The sequence below is a fragment of the Pecten maximus genome, chromosome 19 (assembly GCF_902652985.1).
Source record: "Pecten maximus chromosome 19, xPecMax1.1, whole genome shotgun sequence".
NCBI classification, from domain to species: Eukaryota; Metazoa; Mollusca; class Bivalvia; order Pectinida; family Pectinidae; genus Pecten; species Pecten maximus.
Window position 1 is genome coordinate 32,412,515 of NC_047033.1, and position 12,334 is coordinate 32,424,848.

Below are 12,334 nucleotides of genomic sequence, written 5' to 3' on the forward strand. Positions count from 1 at the left end.
AAGTAATCAATTAGGGACGGTGGTAATAAATTAGGGACGGTGGTAATAAATTAGGGATAGTGGTAATGAATTAGGGACAGTGGTAATGAATTAGGGACAGTGATAATGAATTAGGAACGGTGATAAAGAATTAGGGACGGTGATAATGAATTAGGGACAGTGGTAATGAATTAGGGACAGAAGTAATGAATTAGGGACGGTGTTAATGAATTAGGGACGGTGATAATGAATTAGGGACGGTGATAATGAATTAGGGACAGAAGTAATCAATTAGGGACAGCGGTAATGAATTAGGGACAGTGGTAATGAATTAGGGACAGTGATAATGAATTAGGGACGGTGATAATGAATTAGGGACAGAAGTAATCAATTAGGGACAGTGGTAATGAATTAGGGACAGTGGTAATGAATTAGGGACAGCGGTAATGAATTAGGGACAATGATAATGATTTAGGGACAGTGGTAATGAATTAGGGACAGTGATAATGAATTAGGGACGGTGATAATGAATTAGGGACAGAAGTAATCAATTAGGGACAGCGGTAATGAACTAGGGACAGTGGTAATGAATTAGGGACGGTGTTAATGAATTAGGGACGGTGATAATGAATTAGGGACAGTGGTAATGAATTAGGGACGGTGATAATGAATTAGGGACAGTGGTAATGAATTAGGGACAGTGATAATGAATTAGGGACGGTGATAATGAATTAGGGACAGTGATAATGAATTAGGGACGGTGATAATGAATTAGGGACAGAAGTAATCAATTAGGGACAGCGGTAATGAATTAGGGACAGTGGTAATGAATTAGGGACAGTGATAATGAATTAGGGACGGTGATAATGAATTAGGGACAGAAGTAATCAATTAGGGACAGTGGTAATGAATTAGGGACAGTGGTAATGAATTAGGGACAGCGGTAATGAATTAGGGACAATGATAATGATTTAGGGACAGTGGTAATGAATTAGGGACAGTGATAATGAATTAGGGACGGTGATAATGAATTAGGGACAGAAGTAATCAATTAGGGACAGCGGTAATGAACTAGGGACAGTGGTAATGAATTAGGGACGGTGTTAATGAATTAGGGACGGTGATAATGAATTAGGGACAGTGGTAATGAATTAGGGACAGCGGTAATGAATTAGGGACAGCGGTAATGAACTAGGGACGGTGATAATGAATTAGGGGCAGAAGTTATCAATTAGGGACAGTGGTAATGAATTAGGGACAGAAGTAATCAATTAGGGACAGTGGTAATGAATTAGGGACAGTGATAATGAATTAGGGACGGTGATAATGAATTAGGGACAGAAGTAATCAATTAGGGACAGCGGTAATGAACTAGGGACAGTGGTAATGAATTAGGGACAGTGGTAATGAAATAGGGACGGTGATAATGAATTAGGGGCAGAAGTAATCAATTAAGGACAGTGGTAATGAATTAGGGACAGCGGTAATGAATTAGGGACAGTGATAATGAATTAGGGACGGTGATAATGAATTAAGGACGGTGATAATGAATTAGGGACAGTGATAATGAATTAGTGACAGAAGTAATCAATTAAGGACAGTGGTAATGAGTTAGGGACAGTGATAATAAATTAGGGACGGTGGTAATTAATTAGGGACGGTGATAATGAATTAGGGACAGTGGTAATGAATTAGGAATGGTGTTAATGAATTAGGGACAGTGGTAATGAATTAGGGATAGTGGTAATGAATTAGGGGCAGTGGTGATGAATTAGGGGCAGTGGTGATGAATTAGGGACAGTGGTAGTGAATTAGGGGCGTTATTTCGAAGTTTAGTTGTAATTGTATCGTTGTTTCATTAAACGATGGTTGGTAAGATGATGTTTAAATGTACTTGAAGGAAATGCTGCCAAATTTAATATAACGGATAGACAAAGTGCACATCAATCAGTTTATCAACTTAAAGGCAGTTTATCACCTCTAATTTCCGTCTTGATATCATAGCTAAGGCCATATCACAGCACTATAGATATGATTCTGTCACTTTTTATTATAATCTAAATCCAACGACAGCATAAAACATTTAGAGTCATGCACTGTTCTCCTCTCAACAACTAATCTGTCTGTAAAATACACGAGCGGATTTTGTTCACGTGATTCCAAGACATATGGCTTCGTTCAACAATTATTGATCAATCAAAAATCAGAAATGTCATTCAGCTTAATTGTATACTAACATCAACAATAACGACACCAGCAGTTTTTCTTCAAGTACCGCGATAATAAGGTTCTACGATAGGGTACTACAATAGGGTACTACAATAGGGTACTACAATAGGGTACTACAATACGGTACTACAATACGGTACTACAGTAGGGTACTACAGTAGGGTACTACAATAGGGTACTACAGTAGGGTACTACAATAGGGTACTACAATAGGGTACTACAGAAGGGTACTACAGTAGGGTACTACAGTATGGTACTACAGTAGGGTACTACAGTAGGGTACTACAATAGGGTACTACAGTAGGGTACTACAATATCGTACTACAATAGGGTACTTCAATAGGGTACTACAGTAGGGTACTACAGTAGGTCACTACAGTAGGGTACTACAAAAGGGTACTACAGTAGGGTACTACAAAAGGGTACTACAGAAGGGTACTACAGTAGGGTACTACAGTAGGGTACTACAGTAGGGTACTACAATAGGGTACTACAGTAGGGTACTACAATAGGGTACTACAATAGGGTACTACAGAAGGCTACTACAGTAGGGTACTACAGTAGGGTACTACAATAGGGTACTACAGTAGGGTACTACAGTAGGGTGCTATAATAGGGTACTACAATAGGGTACTACAGAAGGGTACTACAATATCGTACTACAGTAGGGTACTACAATAGGGTACTACAGTAGGGTACTACAATAGGGTACTACATTAGGTCACTACAGTAGGGTACTACAGTAGGGTACTACAATAGGGTACTACAGTAGGGTACTACAAAAGGGTACTACAGTAGGGTACTACAATAGGGTACTACAGTAGGGTACGACAATAGGGTACTACATTAGGGTACTACAGTAGCATACTACAGTAGAGTACTACAGTAGGGTACTACAAAAGGGTACTACAGTTGGGTACTACAAAAGGGTACTACAAAAGGGTACTACAGTAGGGTAATAAAGTAGGGTTCTACAGTAGGGTACTACAGTAAGGTACTACAGTAGGGTACTACAGTAGGGTACTAAAGTAGGGTACTACAGTAGCGTACTGCTATAGGGTACTACGGTAGGGTACTACAATACGGTACTCCAGTAGGGTACTACAATACGGCACTACAGTAGGGTACTACAGTAGGGTTCTACAGTAGGGTACTACAATAAGGTACTACAGTAGGGTACTACAGTAGGGTTACTACAGTAGGGTACTACAAGTAGGGTACTACAATAGGGTACTACAATAGGGTACTACAATAGGGTACTACAGAAGGGTACTACAGTAGGGTACTACAGTAGGGTACTACAGTAGGGTACTACAATAGGGTACTACAGTAGGGTACTACAGTAGGGTACTACAGTAGGGTACTACAATAGGGTACTACAGTAGGGTACTACAGTAGGGTACTACAGTAGGGTACTACAGTAGGGTACTACAGTAGGGTACTACAGTAGGGGTCCTACTAGTAGGGTACTACAATATGGTACTACAATAGGGTACTACAGTAGGGTACTACAATAGGGTACTACAGTAGGGTACTACAGTAGGGTACTGCAATAGGGTACTACAGTAGGGTACTACAATAGGGTACTAGAGTAGGGTACTACAGTAGGGTACTACAGTAGGGTACTTACAGTAGGGTACTGCATTAGGTACTACAGTAGGTACTACAATAGGGTACTACAATAGGGTACTACAGAAGGGTACTACAGTAGGGTACTACAGTAGGGTACTACAATAGGGTATTACAGAAGGGTACTACAGTAGGGTACTACAGTAGGGTACTACAGTAGGGTACTACAATAGGGTACTACAATAGGGTACTACAGTAGGGTACTACAGTAGGGTACTACAATATCGTACTACAGTAGGGTACTACAATAGGGTACTACAGTAGGGTACTATAGTAGGGTACTACAATAGGGTACTACAGTAGGGTACTACAATAGGGTACTACAAAAGGGTACTACAGTAGGGTACTACAGTAGGGTACTACAGTAGGGTACTACAATAGGGTACTACAGTAGGGTACTACAGTAGGGTACTACAATAGGGTACTACAGTAGGGTACTACAGTAGGGTACTACAATAGGGTACTACAGAAGGGTACTACAGTAGGGTACTACAATATCGTACTACAGTAGGGTACTACAATAGGGTACTACAGTAGGGTACTATAGTAGGGTACTACAATAGGGTACTACAGTAGGGTACTACAATAGGGTACTACAATAGGGTACTACAGAAGGGTACTACAATAGGGTACTTCAGTAGGGTACTATAATAGGGTACTACAGTTGGATACTACAGTAGGGTAATACAGTAGGGTACTACAGTAGGGTACTACAATAGGGTACTACAGAAGGGTACTACAGTAGGGTACTACAGTAGGGTACTACAGTAAGGTACTACAGTAGGGTACTACAGTAGGTCACTACAGTAGGTACTACAATAGGGTACTGCATTAGGGTACTGCAGTAGGATACAACAGTAGGGTACTGCTATAGGGTACTACGGTAGGGTACTACAGTAGGGTACTACAGTAGGGTACTACAGTAGGGTACTACAGAAGGGTACTACAGTAGGGTACTACAATAGGGTACTTCAGTAGGGTACTACAATAGGGTGCTACAGTTGGATACAACAGTAGGGTAATACAGTGGGGTACTACAGTAGGGTACTACAGTAGGGTTCTACAGAAGGGTACTACAGTAGGGTACTACAGTAGGGTACTACAGTAGGGTACTACAATAAGGTACTACAGTAGGGTACCACAGTAGGGTACGACAATATGGTACTGCATTAGGGTACTACAGTAGGGTACTACAGTAGGGTACTACAGTAGGGTACTACAGTAGGGTACTACAGTAGGTCACTACAGTAGGGTACTACAATAGGGTACTACAGTAGGGTACTACAGTAGGGTACTATAGTAGGGTACGACAATATGGTACTGCATTAGGGTACTGCAGTAGGATACAATAGTAGGGTACTACAGTAGGGTACTGCTATAGGGTACTACGGTAGGGTACTACAGTAGGGTACTACAATACGGTACTACAGTAGGGTACTACAGTAGGGTACTACGGTAAATTATTACAGTAGGGTACTACAGTATGGTATTACAGTAGGGTACTACAGTAGGGTACTACAGTAGGGTACTATAATAGGGTACTTCAGTAGGGTACTACAGTAGGGTATTACAGTAGGGTACAACAGTAGGGTATTACAGTAGGGTACTACAGTAGGGTACTATAATAGGGTACTTCAGTAGGGTACTACAGTAGGGTACTACAATAGGGTACTACAGAAGGGTACTACAGTAGGGCACTACAGTAGGGTACTACAATAGGGTACTACAATAAGGTACTAAAGTAGGGTACTGCTGTAGGGTACTACAGTAGGGTACTACAGTATGGTACTACAATAGGGTACTACAATTGGGTACTACAGTATCGTACTACAGTAGGGTACTACAGTAGGGTACTACAATACTGTACTACAGTAGGGTACTACAGTAGGTCACTACAGTAGGTACTACAATAGGGTACTGCATTAGGGTACTGCAGTAGGATACAACAGTAGGGTACTGCTATAGGGTACTACGGTAGGGTACTACAGTAGGGTACTACAGTAGGGTACTACAGTAGGGTACTACAGAAGGGTACTACAGTAGGGTACTACAATAGGGTACTTCAGTAGGGTACTACAATAGGGTGCTACAGTTGGATACAACAGTAGGGTAATACAGTGGGGTACTACAGTAGGGTACTACAGTAGGGTTCTACAGAAGGGTACTACAGTAGGGTACTACAATAAGGTACTACAGTAGGGTACCACAGTAGGGTACGACAATATGGTACTGCATTAGGGTACTACAGTAGGGTACTACAGTAGGGTACTACAGTAGGGTACTACAGTAGGGTACTACAGTAGGTCACTACAGTAGGGTACTACAATAGGGTACTACAGTAGGGTACTACAGTAGGGTACTATAGTAGGGTACGACAATATGGTACTGCATTAGGGTACTGCAGTAGGATACAATAGTAGGGTACTACAGTAGGGTACTGCTATAGGGTACTACGGTAGGGTACTACAGTAGGGTACTACAATACGGTACTACAGTAGGGTACTACAGTAGGGTACTACGGTAAATTATTACAGTAGGGTACTACAGTATGGTATTACAGTAGGGTACTACAGTAGGGTACTACAGTAGGGTACTATAATAGGGTACTTCAGTAGGGTACTACAGTAGGGTATTACAGTAGGGTACAACAGTAGGGTATTACAGTAGGGTACTACAGTAGGGTACTATAATAGGGTACTTCAGTAGGGTACTACAGTAGGGTACTACAATAGGGTACTACAGAAGGGTACTACAATAGGGTACTACAGTAGGGTACTACAATAGGGTACTACAATAGGGTACTACAGAAGGCTACTACAGTAGGGTACTACAGTAGGGTACTACAATAGGGTACTACAGTAGGGTACTACAGTAGGGTGCTATAATAGGGTACTACAATAGGGTACTACAGAAGGGTACTACAATATCGTACTACAGTAGGGTACTACAATAGGGTACTACAGTAGGGTACTACAATAGGGTACTACATTAGGTCACTACAGTAGGGTACTACAGTAGGGTACTACAATAGGGTACTACAGTAGGGTACTACAAAAGGGTACTACAGTAGGGTACTACAATAGGGTACTACAGTAGGGTACGACAATAGGGTACTACATTAGGGTACTACAGTAGCATACTACAGTAGAGTACTACAGTAGGGTACTACAAAAGGGTACTACAGTTGGGTACTACAAAAGGGTACTACAAAAGGGTACTACAGTAGGGTAATAAAGTAGGGTTCTACAGTAGGGTACTACAGTAAGGTACTACAGTAGGGTACTACAGTAGGGTACTAAAGTAGGGTACTACAGTAGCGTACTGCTATAGGGTACTACGGTAGGGTACTACAATACGGTACTCCAGTAGGGTACTACAATACGGCACTACAGTAGGGTACTACAGTAGGGTTCTACAGTAGGGTACTACAATAAGGTACTACAGTAGGGTACTACAATAGGGTACTACAATAGGGTACTACAGAAGGGTACTACAGTAGGGTACTACAGTAGGGTACTACAGTAGGGTACTACAATAGGGTACTACAGTAGGGTACTACAATAGGGTACTACAATCGGGTACTACAGAAGGGTACTACAGTAGGGTACTACAGTAGGGTACTACAATAGGGTACTACAGAAGGGTACTACAGTAGGGTACTACAGTAGGGTACTACAGTAGGGTACTACAATAGGGTACTACAGTAGGGTACTACAATATCGTACTACAGTAGGGTACTACAATAGGGTACTGCAGTAGGGTACTATAGTAGGGTACTACAATAGGGTACTACAATAGGGTACTACGGTAGGGTACTACAATAGGGTACTACAGTAGGGTATTACAGTAGGGTACTGCAATAAGGTACTACAGTAGGGTACTACAATAGGGTACTACAATAGGGTACTACAGAAGGGTACTACAGTAGGGTACTACAGTAGGGTACTACAATAGGGTACTACAGTAGGGTACTACAATAGGGTACTACAATAGGGTACTACAGAAGGGTACTACAGTAGGGTACTACAGTAGGGTACTACAGTAGGGTACTACAATAGGGTATTACAGAAGGGTACTACAGTAGGGTACTACAGTAGGGTACTACAGTAGGGTACTACAATAGGGTACTACAATAGGGTACTACAGAAGGGTACTACAGTAGGGTACTACAATATCGTACTACAGTAGGGTACTACAATAGGGTACTACAGTAGGGTACTATAGTAGGGTACTACAATAGGGTACTACAGTAGGGTACTACAATAGGGTACTACAAAAGGGTACTACAGTAGGGTACTACAGTAGGGTACTATAGTAGGGTACTACAATAGGGTTCTACAGTAGGGTACTACAGTATGGTACTACAATAGGGTACTACAGTAGGGTACTACAGTAGGGTACTACAATAGGGTACTACAGAAGGGTACTACAGTAGGGTACTACAATAGCGTACTACAGTAGGGTACTACAATAGGGTACTACAGTAGGGTACTATAGTAGGGTACTACAATAGGGTACTACAGTAGGGTACTACAATAGGGTACTACAATAGGGTACTACAGAAGGGTACTACAATAGGGTACTTCAGTAGGGTACTATAATAGGGTACTACAGTTGGATACTACAGTAGGGTAATACAGTAGGGTACTACAGTAGGGTACTACAATAGGGTACTACAGAAGGGTACTACAGTAGGGTACTACAGTAGGGTACTACAGTAAGGTACTACAGTAGGGTACTACAGTAGGTCACTACAGTAGGTACTACAATAGGGTACTGCATTAGGGTACTGCAGTAGGATACAACAGTAGGGTACTGCTATAGGGTACTACGGTAGGGTACTACAGTAGGGTACTACAGTAGGGTACTACAGAAGGGTACTACAGTAGGGTACTACAATAGGGTACTTCAGTAGGGTACTACAATAGGGTGCTACAGTTGGATACAACAGTAGGGTAATACAGTGGGGTACTACAGTAGGGTACTACAGTAGGGTTCTACAGAAGGGTACTACAGTAGGGTACTACAGTAGGGTACTACAATAAGGTACTACAGTAGGGTACCACAGTAGGGTACGACAATATGGTACTGCATTAGGGTACTACAGTAGGGTACTACAGTAGGGTACTACAGTAGGGTACTACAGTAGGGTACTACAGTAGGTCACTACAGTAGGGTACTACAATAGGGTACTACAGTAGGGTACTACAGTAGGGTACTATAGTAGGGTACGACAATATGGTACTGCATTAGGGTACTGCAGTAGGATACAATAGTAGGGTACTACAGTAGGGTACTGCTATAGGGTACTACGGTAGGGTACTACAGTAGGGTACTACAATACGGTACTACAGTAGGGTACTACAGTAGGGTACTACGGTAAATTATTACAGTAGGGTACTACAGTATGGTATTACAGTAGGGTACTACAGTAGGGTACTACAGTAGGGTACTATAATAGGGTACTTCAGTAGGGTACTACAGTAGGGTATTACAGTAGGGTACAACAGTAGGGTATTACAGTAGGGTACTACAGTAGGGTACTACAATAGGGTACTTCAGTAGGGTACTACAGTAGGGTACTACAATAGGGTACTACAGAAGGGTACTACAGTAGGGCACTACAGTAGGGTACTACAATAGGGTACTACAATAAGGTACTAAAGTAGGGTACTGCTGTAGGGTACTACAGTAGGGTACTACAGTATGGTACTACAATAGGGTACTACAATTGGGTACTACAGTATCGTACTACAGTAGGGTACTACAGTAGGGTACTACAATACTGTACTACAGTAGGGTACTACAGTAGGTCACTACAGTAGGTACTACAATAGGGTACTGCATTAGGGTACTGCAGTAGGATACAACAGTAGGGTACTGCTATAGGGTACTACGGTAGGGTACTACAGTAGGGTACTACAGTAGGGTACTACAGTAGGGTACTACAGAAGGGTACTACAGTAGGGTACTACAATAGGGTACTTCAGTAGGGTACTACAATAGGGTGCTACAGTTGGATACAACAGTAGGGTAATACAGTGGGGTACTACAGTAGGGTACTACAGTAGGGTTCTACAGAAGGGTACTACAGTAGGGTACTACAGTAGGGTACTACAATAAGGTACTACAGTAGGGTACCACAGTAGGGTACGACAATATGGTACTGCATTAGGGTACTACAGTAGGGTACTACAGTAGGGTACTACAGTAGGGTACTACAGTAGGGTACTACAGTAGGTCACTACAGTAGGGTACTACAATAGGGTACTACAGTAGGGTACTACAGTAGGGTACTATAGTAGGGTACGACAATATGGTACTGCATTAGGGTACTGCAGTAGGATACAACAGTAGGGTACTACAGTAGGGTACTGCTATAGGGTACTACGGTAGGGTACTACAGTAGGGTACTACAATACGGTACTACAGTAGGGTACTACAGTAGGGTTATAAAGTAGGGTACTACAGTATGGTATTACAGTAGGGTACTACAGTAGGGTACTACAGTAGGGTACTACAATAGGGTACTTCAGTAGGGTACTACAGTATGGTATTACAGTAGGGTACTACAGTAGGGTATTACAGTAGGGTACTACAGTAGGGTACTACAATAGGGTACTTCAGTAGGGTACTACAGTAGGGTACTACAATAGGGTACTACAGAAGGGTACTACAGTAGGGCACTACAGTAGGGTACTACAATAGGGTACTACAATAAGGTACTAAAGTAGGGTACTGCTGTAGGGTACTACAGTAGGGTACTACAGTATGGTACTACAATAGGGTACTACAATTGGGTACTACAGTATCGTACTACAGTAGGGTACTACAGTAGGGTACTACAATACTGTACTACAGTAGGGTACTACAGTAGGGTACTACAGTAGGGTACTACAATAGGATACTAGAGTAGAGTGCTACAATAGGGTACTACGGTAGGGTACTACAATAGGGTACTACAATAGGGTACTACAATAGGGTACTACAGTAGGGTATTACAGTAGGGTACTACAATAAGGTACTACAGTAGGGTACTACAGTAGGGTACTACAGTATGGTACTACAATAGGGTACTACAATTGGGTACTACAGTATCGTACTACAGTAGGGTACTACAGTAGGGTATTACAATACTGTACTACAGTAGGGTACTACAATAGGGTACTAGAGTAGAGTGCTACAATAGGGTACTACGGTAGGGTACTACAATAGGGTACTACAGTAGGGTACTACAATAGGGTACTAGAGTAGAGTGCTACAATAGGGTACTACGGTAGGGTACTACAATAGGGTACTAGAGTAGAGTGCTACAATAGGGTACTACGGTAGGGTACTGCAATAAGGTACAACAGTAGGGTACTACAATAGGGTACTAGAGTAGAGTGCTACAATAGGGTACTACGGTAGGGTACTACAATAGGGTACTACAGTAGGGTACTACAGTAGGGTACTGATGTAGGGTACTACAATAGGGTACTAAAGTAGGGTACTACAATAGGGTACTAGAGTAGAGTGCTACAATAGGGTACTACGGTAGGGTACTACAATAGGGTACTACAGTAGGGTATTACAGTAGGGTACTGCAATAAGGTACTACAGTAGGGTACTACAGTAGGGTACTACAGTACGGTACTACAGTACGGTACTACAATAGGGTACTACAGTAGGGTACTACAGTAGGGTACTGCCGTATACTACAGTAAGAACATGACTTCATATTGTTCTACAAATGTGATGTATCAACTGTTGAAAGCTCAAAATGTGATAATCTGAATCCTAAAATTTGGTTTCAACCTAAGCTGTGTACACGACCTACTTCGTATCACTGGAATATTAAACTAGATTGAAACATTTAAATATAGATAGCGGAGATATATATATGTTTGCGACGTGTCTGTACCCTCGACCTTACCATACTGTCGTCTCGTCCTCACCCTTTCCGTTGATTTTGTTGTAGACTTTAGTATATATGTAGAACCAGGTTTAGAGTCGCCTGGGTTTGTAGTATGTAGGAGATGGTCCTTATGTATCATTACGTAATATATCCCAACTGTATCTATAAAACACCTTCTCCTATAAAGATTGCCATAACATAAATTTTGCTCTCTTTATGATGTTGTAAACAGAGATAGTTTCTAAATAACCTGGGAAATAGATAATTGCTTCATGATGGGTTTCCGCATCGTGGAAATAATCACATGTATGCATTACAAAAAATAAATAAAATGGATGAATATAGAGAGAGAAAAAATGGAGAAGTTATTCAGGGATACATGTACAACTTACAGTCACCTGCGTATACATTACACAAGTAAGTATATAAGTATTAGCGATTGCCGTATAATGGTCGTCTAATCAGATGTTCTTTGATATGCTAATAGGAAATATCTCGAATATGTTTGTACAGATCAATGTATACATTATACATTCATTTCTCAGACTGCAGAAATAAAAATAAAAAGCCAACATTTTTTGTTAATGCCTACGGATCGCA

The 12,334-nt window shown here is 41.5% G+C and overlaps 1 protein-coding gene across 2 annotated transcripts in view; it reads left to right on the forward strand.

The window, feature by feature from the left end:
* LOC117317678 overlaps positions 1–12,334 on the forward strand; it is a 167,803-nt gene that overhangs the window by 126,864 nt on the left and 28,605 nt on the right. The gene's annotated exons all lie outside the window — the stretch shown is intronic.